Raw genomic sequence first — 10,842 nt, 5'->3', positions numbered from 1 at the left:
CACAAGGGTTGTGGACAAGCTTGACTTGAAAACTATCCCTCATGCCAAGCCCTACAAGCTATCATGGCTTAAGAAAGAAGACATTAAAGTAACTCAACAAGTCCTCATTAACTTTTCAATTGGAAATTTTAAAGATGAGGTGTTATGTGATGTTGTGCCTATGGAAGAAACTCATATTTTGTTAGGTAGGCCATGGCAATTTGATAGAAAAGTCTTTTATGATGGCCATGCTAACACCTATGCTTTCTCCTTCCAAGGTAAGAAGTTCACACTCCTACCTCTCTCACCCAATCAAGCAAATGAGGACCAAACTAAAGTGAAAGATAAGAGAAAAGATGAAAAAGAAAAAGAGCAAGTTACCTCCAAAGTGTTACTTGCCTCTAAAAAAATATTTTCAAAGCAAGATGGACATCACCATTCTTTCTTCTCTTGCAAGGCTCAAAAGGAAGACCCAATGCGCAAGCATGAGAAGAATAGTGGTCTAGAAAAGAGGGATGGCCTAACCAAAGCTAGGGGTAGTACACTTAGAAAAGATGGAACAAGAGCTCATAAAAGGGAGGCGCAAAAACTCCCCCAAATCAAGTCAAGCTCCATCTACAAAGGCTTAAAGAATTTGTGGTCAAATTCTCTCCAAGAAGGGGAGGATGATGAAGGATTGACCCCAACCAAGGATGAAGGCACATGCTTAAGAAGACTAAGCATGTTTAGAAAGGAAGTTCACTAATCCTTCATCCCTTTCATTTATGTTTGTTATTTTTGATTCCCTAAGTTGACTTAGTTGAAATAACTTTAGTTGACTTGTTGACCTTTGACTAGGTTTGACTTGTTGACTATAGTTGACTTGACTTAAGCCAACATGCTAATCTATGTTTATTTGCTTTGTAGGTTAATTAGGAGTAAGAAAGCAATGCTAGGTGGCGCATGGTGATTGGAGAGCATAAATGATGTGGAGGAGAGAGTAAAGCAAAGGCATAAAACATAAAGTAAAAGGCATGAAGCAAGTGTACCTATGTACCTTTGGTCTCCTTTCTTTTTAGCACACTTTGGCCACTTTTTGGAGACATATGAGACACATTCTTTGTCTCCTTTTGTGTAGAACGAAATTAGCCTTGCACACACCATAGTTGGCCCTTTTGTATCTCATTTTTGTAACCTTATTTGACCTAGTTTCTAGAAGCTAGGGTTAGGTTTTTGTAGAGACATCCTTAGGTATCTTTTATTTGCTTAGAGGCCCCTAAACTCTTCTATATAAGGGGTGCTCCTAGACATGTAAAAGGGTTGATCATTTTGTTTCTAAACTATTGTGTTTCAACCTTTAAATTTTCGTGAGCTCTCCTTCCTAGAAGTGAACTCACCTTTGCCTTATCTTGCTTGCAAGTGGCGGCACCATCACTCATCTCTAGGGCTTGGTTGGCTTAGATCCCCCCCTATGAGTGGCATGCTTATTCCATTCTTCATCTTCTATGCTTTCCATTTTTATTGTTTCTTCTTTCATTTTGCTCTTTAGTGTTGTTATTGCCGTGTGTGTTTAAGCTTGAATCCAACTCTCTTCTTCCTTTCATGAGCTTGAGAAATGAACCTTCACATCTAGATAGCATGCTATCTTAATGTCCAGTAGGAATTTTCAAAAAGCTTTCTTAAACAAACTTCACCATATTCATAACTCTAAAGGGGAACAAGATAATCCTTCATTTACGTAGCGACTGGGTTGAACAGCAAGCGTCGCCTGGTGGTTCAGTTCGTGCCGCCAGGCAGTTCCTCTCGGGAACCCAGAAATGTACAGGAAAATGGTATGAGTTGCCTGGCGGCTTTGAAGGTTCACTAGGCGATTTCTAGAAAATTTCCATAAATATGCAATTTTGTAGAATTACCACAATTCATGCTTTTATTTGCTCAATCATCAATAAAAATAAAGGCACGAAATATACTGACGGAGTCCAGCTCCCCTAACCTGGTTTCCTTGCTTAAAAGACAATGCTAGAGCTCCTTCCTTGATCACCAATGGTTTCTCTTAGCTCTCCCACGGTCCACCCTTCTACTCTCTCTCAAATGGTCTTTTAATGGTGTCTTAATGGTAGGTTAATGTCCCAAAACGAAAATCGGTCAACCCCTCTTGGCTGCTCCAGCTAGGGTTCCTATGCCCTTTCACATTCATGTCAAAGAAAATTTTGGCAAAACGAAAGTTTAATTTATTTCTTACCAAGGTTTGAACCCATAACCATGCCAATATCAAATCAATGCACAACCATTTAACCAATTCATGTTTCATGATAATTCTTAAAATTCTAAGATTATATTATCACTCAACATGATCAAGCATATTATTAAAATATTAATCAATTAAAAAACACATAAATGGCATACATAAGACTTGAACCCAAGTCCTCTCACACAATCAAGTACTCCCAACCATTTGAGCTAGCACTTTTTTACCTCATATCAATCAATAATGAATTCCATAAAGGCTCCCACTAACCACATTTATTAATTAATTATTTTTTTAATTAATTAAATTTAGCATATCTTACATCACGCCTCATACGTTGCCTGACGGCTCATGAACACTGCCAAACGATTTTTGGATAGAAACCCAAAAACGTGATTTTTTAGCGAAAATGAAAGGGAAAGAGCATTCATGCATTTGACACACCACACAATACTTTATTCACGAAACAAAGACATAAGTGCAACTCCCTTTACCTATAATTCATGTTCCGAAAGATTTTCTAGAGTTCTTCTTCCACATGCAATTAGCCATGCTTCAATACCCTTCCTAGCCCCTTCAGAATTTTCCCTTTTGGTGCTCTAAACTCAGTCCTTTCAAGCCACCATTGAATCCCTTTGTTAAGTCACTAAAACTACCCCTCTAATGTTCATTTTTCAGTTTAATAAAACCCATTAAAATAAAAAACGAAAATTAGTAAAATAACTAATGGTCATTCAAGTGTCATTATCATGGTGGTTTCTCTGCCCCTATAACTTCTCTCTAAGACATCTAGGGTTTTTTAAGCATCTCCAAAGTGGCCAAAATAATCTAAATATAAAAAGGAATATTTCACGCTCGTCAAAGTTCAAACTCTCATCCATACAATTACCAACCATGTGCACAAACCAACAAGCTATCACATGTTTCTTGGCATCACATGCACACATAGCTTTATAATTTCATATAACACAACCATGCATGCATCCAATACAATTAAATCATCACATTAATGGCATACATAAGATTCAAACCCAAGACCTCTCAACAACACCCATCACACTCAACCACTTGAGCTACCATTACTCATTGCCATTACACTCTCACTAGTGCAGATTTGACATTTTACTTCGTCTTATAGGCCTCGGTTACCCTTATAGGCCTCGGTTATAGCGGAACCGAAGCCTATAAGGAGGCGGTGACATTTTTGCAATTTCGTTCAACTATATTGCCTCAAGTCTCTGAAAACTGGTGCAGTAAAGGGACTTTAGGGCTCGGTTACAAAATTTCAAAATTTCTACCAGCGTCAGCATTTTTGGCCTCGGGTGTTTAGGGACCGAAGCAGTAAATGGACTTTAGGCCTCGATTATTAATTGAACTGAGGCCATAAAGCCTGTTAAATTCCCAAATCACGAAACCCTTTCACTATTCATCGTCTTCTCAAAACTCTCTGTGCAAAACCCATCTCCGCTCTCTCTGCCACCACCATTGTCCAACTTCGTCGCCGACCAGCTGTCGTCGTCGTCCGTCGCTGACCAGCTGTCGTCGTCGTCTGTCGCCATCGTCCATCGCGCGTCGTCGCCTCCGTCGCGCTATCCATTGTTGCCTCTCGCTATCGGTGAGTTTGAAAAATGGGTTTTCGTTCGTGTTTTGTTTTTTTTTTTTTTGCATTTTTGATTCGTTTGTGTTGCTTTGGGGTTCACAGATTTAGGGTCAAAACACACCATTGCTCTGTCACGAAGAGACACCGCAAGCGAAGAAGTGTCTTTACTACGGACGAGCCCCACCACGAACGTGTTACCACAATGAGAACGTCTCCACTACGGACGCGCCTGAGCCACCGCTGCAAATGGAGGCCAGCGCAAACCGTGAGCTCTTGATTGGCCAGCCACTACGACGAAAAACTATCACGTCTCCCAATGACCACCGCTGTTGTAAGAGCTCCAGATGTGTCGTTGCGAGCCATCGTGGCTAGAAACACGAGCTCCAGAATTTTTACAAATGGCTTCGGTTCAAATTAGAACCGAGGCAAAAGAATAGCTCTATGGTATCGGTTCACACCCGAGGCCAGGCCAAAGGTCATTCTCTTTTGGCCTCGCTCTAATATGCCTCGGTTTTGGAACTGGGGCAGAATATCAAAAACAACCGGGGCCAAAAGCCCATATTGCACTGGTGTCTATACTAATTAATATAGAGATCCCTTTAATCTCCTTTTTATTAAATAAATATTTAATTATTTATTTAATTTTTTCGTATCTTACATGTACTGTTGATCATTGGTTTAATTGTAAAGGTTTGTCCAACCTTCATCACATCAACTACTCTATTTCCTATTAAGTGGTTAAGGTGTATACATTCCACATGTTCTCTTTCTACTTTCTAGCCTTATTCTTTGTTGCAAGGGATAGAAAAGCTAGAGGTTCACATTAGATGTTTCTAGCAAGTAATGTTATGTACAAGACGATTCTTAATAGAAAGTGAATGTCTAACTTTTATTGAGCAATTTCTAGTTTTACAAGTCCTGTTATGCGCTAAGAAAACCATTAGACACTTTATATTAAAATAAATGTATATACTGAGCTTAATGATAAGATCAAACATCGGAGGATGCAAAATATAATTTCTAACAAATGAATTTCAATAATTTCTTGTAAATTAACTAATTTCATAATGAAGGAATGGCTAGATTTATTTGCTTCAAATGGAATAAATTATTGTTTTTCTTTACAATATAAATTCCAAGACAATGTAACAATTACTCGATAAAGGAAACAAAGTCAAGAAGATAAGTCAGACATGCTATGTCTAGTTCTTCATTTAGAGTAAAACTAGAGTATTCCAAAAAATATGAAGTCAATCACATACATGCAAATAAAACTAAAAAAAGTTTAGGGTTAAAATTTTACCTCAGAGAGAACATCTTTGAATCATCCAAGACAATTTCATCAAAATTATTCCCAACTACTATTTTTATATCACCATTCTTTAGGAAACACATCAGAAATGAAAAACTAAGTTAATAGGACATGATTGAAGGTTGAGTAAAATATCATACACTTTCAAGGCTTGAATAACTTGTATAATAGTTTTAGCTTGTCAACACAAAATCTTCCCTTACCCTTATACATTGCACTTCATCAGCAAGTAAAAAATATATTAAAAATAATATTATTCAAGTGACCCAATAAATATTGTCTGTGCCTAATAACAATGTTATTGATGTCATACTTTTTCTACATTATCATCACGATAACATTTTCTAATCGACAAAAGTTGAAACGTTTAAAATATTAAAGACAAATTTATTTTTTTAAAAGAAATAAACATAAAGCAACTATTAAATTATAAGACGAAAACTGTTAAATTACCTTTTCAGAATTATTATAACTCTGACTAAGGTGCATAAGATTCCTTTTGATAAGACCAAACAACATACTAACAAAAGACTTTCATAAAGTATTGCCATTGATGTTAACCAGATAAAAAATATACGCTTTTTTGCGAAAAACAAATAAAAGTGAGTGCAACTGCTCCACTTATAGAGCTAAGTTTAGTTAACTTATATTAATAATAATGGCAATTAACTAATCAATTATATCAAGTTGAAGAAATCTGTCGTGGGTCATACTGATTATTTTCATCCGAATTCATATTTTTTTAATTATTCATAAAATATATATTTAGTTTTCGTAATTAAGGTGGTTATAAGTAATAGATATTTTTACTTTAATTTGTATAAATTAAAGGGATTATAGCTAACTAATATATAAGGTGAATATAAATAATATATTTTGACTTTAATTTGTATAATTTATAACTAATTCATTAAATTTTACATAGAAATTATATAATTCAAAATAATAAGTTTTTTTTATACATTACAATAATTATAAATATATATATATATATATATATATATATATATATATATATATATTGTAATATCATGATAATGTTAAAGATTATTTTAATCTAATATTAGTTCGTGTAATTTATAAAATAACTTTACAATATTATTAGAATAAAAACGTATTAAAGTTATTAGCATCATTTTAGAGTTATTTAAATCAAAATTTTCTCTTTTCATTTCATTAAGGGTATTGCGGAATTTTAGAATACTTTTTAGAAGTATTAGTACAGTTCTTTACACTTGTGAATGAAAAGTTACGCAGAGGGAGAAAGGCAAGTCATTTTTTACAATAAAAAAGCATCGTAGCGGGCAAATTCTATATCGTCAATGTTCCTGCAGAGAACAAAGAAGAAGTCAGACACAAGAGTCACCTTATCATGTAATCCGCTATCTCCTCTGTTGGCCTCTTTCCATTAGATAGATGTCGGCTTGAACCCAGGAGGGGTTACCTGCAGAAGAATCTCCGAAGCTCAAGTAAGTCAAAGTTCTTAAAGAGTCAAATTAGCAATTAATGAATTCGTACCTTTAAGTGATTGGGTCCACGTGTATTTATAGACATTAATGACGTTTGACCATTTCATGGGCTGGGCCTTGATTTGGGCTCTAGCTTGGGCCCCAGCTTGGGCCATGAGTGGGCCTGGTCTTAAAACAGGTTCCAAAGGTGTATTGAAGTGGGTTAGCCTTCTAGGCAAGTAGTCGGTTTTGGCCGACTACCTGCCTAGATGGCTAGTGCTGGTGGTGTCCGGGTACTAGATGGTATGTGGTTTTGACGTGTGTACTATTTACTTGATTGAGTTTGGCTAGGTACGGTACACCAGTCCCCCAGCCTTGTCCGATATGGGTTGTCGGTCAAGGATAACATGTGTTGGTAAACTAGCAAAACCGGCTAGGTGTGATACACCAGTCCCCCAGCCTTTAAGTGTGATGAACAGTGTTAAGGCTTTGAAGTGTCAGAAGGTAGGTGAAAGGGCGTCAGGTGGTCACATCGTTAAACTTTTGGCGCCGTCGTTTTTTATGTGTCATACATTTCATAATGATGGTGTCGCTTGGTCTGGGATTTCATTTTGGCGGGAAGAGTTTAAGTCGTTTGGGATTGTGGACTATAAATACAGGTTTGAATGCAGCTGATGGTTGACTTGGTTCATTTGCGAGTTTCGAAATCAGAGATCTTGTGCGCATCGTCTTATCCGACTAGTTCCCAAATTTCGCCGACATCTTTCCGTAAAAAATCAAACAGGTATGTCCAGTAGCGATAGCTCATCGTTATCTACATCTAGTAGTAGTCAGAGTACTGAGTCGGATAGGAGTAGAGATGACCGGCTTCGTGGAGAGGGTGTGAGTGCTGGAGTTGGCACAAGCGGGGTGCCAATGGAGGTAGTGAGGGAGATCCGAGAAGATCCCCCTGAAGAACTGGAGGAAAGTAACTGGCCGGCTAAGGGTGGTTATGCGTGGGTTGCATCCGATGTTCGTGACCAGTCATCCCTGTTCAGGTGGTCTCGTCTGCTGAATTCCTGGCTAAACTGTACGCCCGTCATATCTAGAGGGGTCAGTGGAGATATTGTTTCATTGGAAAGAGTGAGTGCCATAGACCGGGTATGCCATGGGCAAGAAGGGGCTACCGAGAAGTTCTTCTACATGTACATGTGCCATTTTTCTCAACTGCATATACGTCTACCTTTCGACGACTTTACCATGGGCGTGTTGCGGGCTTTGAATGTGGCGCCTACTCAACTACATCCTAATAGTTGGGCTTACTTACAGGCTTTCCGCATCCTGTGTGAGTCGCTGTACTTGGAGCCTTCACCTTATGCGTTCCTATATTTTTATGATACCAGACCCCGGAGGCCGACTACCTGGCTGTCATTGATCAGTCGTCCTAGTATTAGCAGGTTTGATGCGTTCTCCCAATCTTTCAAGCACTTCAAGGACGGATACTTCAAGGTTGTAGTAAAGGAGGGAGGCGAGCCGTATTTTCTGAATGCGGATGGGAGTACAAAATTCCCTTTTAGTTGGACCAATAACCCTTCGCGTTACAAGGATATAGGTATGGAGGAGTTGTCGTCTGGAGACAAGGAGGTTGTTGGGATGTTGTTAAGATTTGTGGATAAGTTGCCCACTAAGGGCTTAGTTAGGGTTTATAATTCGGTGCATCCGATTATAGATATTGAAGGTATCTGTTTATTACTTAAGCTGTGTTAATGATGCTAAGTTGTTTTGATCCGAGTTGTGATATGTTATTGTAGGACATATGGTGCAATCCGGCAAGAAGAACTTGGCGCTCTTTCAAGCACTGAGGAAGGAGATGGCCGCCAAGGCCAAGGAGGCTGGGAAAGCTGGTGTTCCCAATCTGCAAGAGTCCGTGGTGGAAGTGCATGTACATGGCGGCACGAAGAGGAGGGCTGAGCTTCCGCCTCGACCTGGGAAGGGTAAGGATGTAAAGAAGATAAGAGTCGCTATCCTTGGGTCAGGTGATGGGGCGGGATCGGCCAGCGGGGAGAAGGCGCCGGAGGCCGGGCTAATTGAGTTGCCGGAGATATCCGTGAGGAAGGATATCTCGATAAACTTGCCTGATACTGTTGTGAACTCCATCGACAATATGGAGGCTGATCATATTGTGAGGACCATGGTTGAATTTGGGAGTAAGGCATTGGTGTTGGGTAGACGCGTGGGGTCCCTTTACAGAAGGGAAGTGAAGGAGGTGGGGGAGCTGCAGGGTAAGTTGGACAAGTTGGCGGAGGAGAAAGCGGCGTTGGAGAAGGAGAAGGAAGGATGGGAAGCTGAGAGAAAAAGGTTGGTGTCGTGGAAGGTTCGTTGTCTAGACTCTGAGGAAAAGTTGAATAAGCGGATAGGGGAGATGGAGGAGGACTACGAGGATCTAAAGGATAAGTATGATGGGGCTGTCGGTGAGTTGGATGACCTGAAGAACAGTGTTATTCAGGAGCATATAAATGGCTTTGAGAAGGGGTTGCGGTAGGCGGCCTTCTTCTATAAGGATGTGGATGCACTGGATTCAAGGTTTGATGTAGATAAAGATGTGGTTGGTGGAAAGCTGGTAGGGGAGGATGAAGAGGGTGAGGAAGGGGTCGGGAGTGAGGCGCCCGAGGCAGAGAAGGAAGCGGATGTGACCGTGGAGGGTGATGGCAACCAAGCAGCTTAGGATGTAGTTTTCATATTGTTTTATTTCGCAATGAATCCTAAGTCTGTAATAAGTCGTACAATATTTTTTCTTGCTTTTAATGTGATGCATATTGTGGATGTATGTGTTTTGTGGTTTTTTGACGATAGTCATATGTGATAGGAACGTGTTTGTTGGGTAATGATGCTATGCATGTGAGATGTTATGTTGTATGCGTATTTTCCTAAAGGAGCATTATTGGCGTTTGTATGTTAAACACAAGTAAAGGGTGTTCGACCCAGGCCGCTCACTTATGGTAAGGGTGGGGAACTTAAACGAATTAGAGCACAAGTAAAGGGTGTTCGACCCAGGCCGCTTACTTGTGGTAAGGGTGGGGAACTTAAACGAATTAAAACACAAGTAAAGGGTGTTCGACCCAGGCCGCTTACTTGTGGTAAGGGTGGGGAACTTAAACGAATTAAAGCACAAGTAAAGGGTGTTTGACCTAGGCCGCTTACTTGTGGTAAGGGTGGGGAACTTAAACGAAATAAAACACAAGTAAAGGGTGTTCGACCCAGGCCGCTTACTTGTGGTAAGGGTGGGGAACTTAAACGAATTAAAGCACAAGTAAAGGGTGTTCGACCCAGGCCGCTTACTTGTGGTAAGGGTGGGGAACTTAAACGAATTAAAGCACAAGTAAAGGGTGTTCGACCCAGGCCGCTTACTTGTGGTAAGGGTGGGGAACTTAAACGAATTAAAGCACAAGTAAAGGGTGTTCGACCCAGGCCGCTTACTTGTGGTAAGGGTGGGGAACTTAAACGAATTAAAGCACAAGTAAAGGGTGTTCGACCCAGGCCGCTTACTTGTGGTAAGGGTGGGGAACTTAAACGAATTAAAGCACAAGTAAAGGGTGTTCGACCCAGGTCGCTTACTTGTGGTAAGGGTGGGGAACTTAAACGAATTAAAGCACAAGTAAAGGGTGTTCGACCCAGGCCGCTTACTTGTGGTAAGGGTGGGGAACTTAAACGAATTAAAGCACAAGTAAAGGGTGTTCGACCCAGGCCGCTTACTTGTGGTAAGGGTGGGGAACTTAAACGAATTAAAACACAAGTAAAGGGTGTTCGACCCAGGCCGCTTACTTGTGGTAAGGGTGGGGAACTTAAACGAATTAAAGCACAAGTAAAGTTATAGAGTAGGGAACCACTCATTTTATTGATTGAAATGGGGGTGCCTCGTTAAAACCTCCTTGGCCAAAACCCTCCTTAGGGAAAAAAGACCAAGTGAGGAAAAAGAGTACACCCGTGGTTACAAGTATGGTGTATGTTCAACTGAAATAAAACCTTAGGTGGGATACATTCCATGTGTTGGGGATTTCTTCCCCGGATAGTTGTTCTAGGCGATAAGCCCCACCTCCCGTGTCTTCTCGTATGCGGTATGGGCCGTCCCAATTGGCGGAGAACTTGCCATCCTTCTTTCTAGCACTGCTGGCCATTCTCCATACTAGGTCTCCTATGACAAACGATCTCGGGTGTAGGTTTGCGTTATATTTCCTGGCGGCTCGTTGTTTGGCGGCGAGATTGCGTATTTGGGCTTTTTCTCTGAGTTCGGGAAGGA

The sequence above is a fragment of the Vigna unguiculata genome, chromosome 9 (genome assembly GCF_037176805.1).
Source record: "Vigna unguiculata cultivar grain cowpea cultivar isolate G323 ecotype 2 chromosome 9, ASM3717680v1, whole genome shotgun sequence".
Taxonomy (NCBI): domain Eukaryota; kingdom Viridiplantae; phylum Streptophyta; class Magnoliopsida; order Fabales; family Fabaceae; genus Vigna; species Vigna unguiculata.
This window is presented reverse-complemented; position numbering follows the sequence as displayed.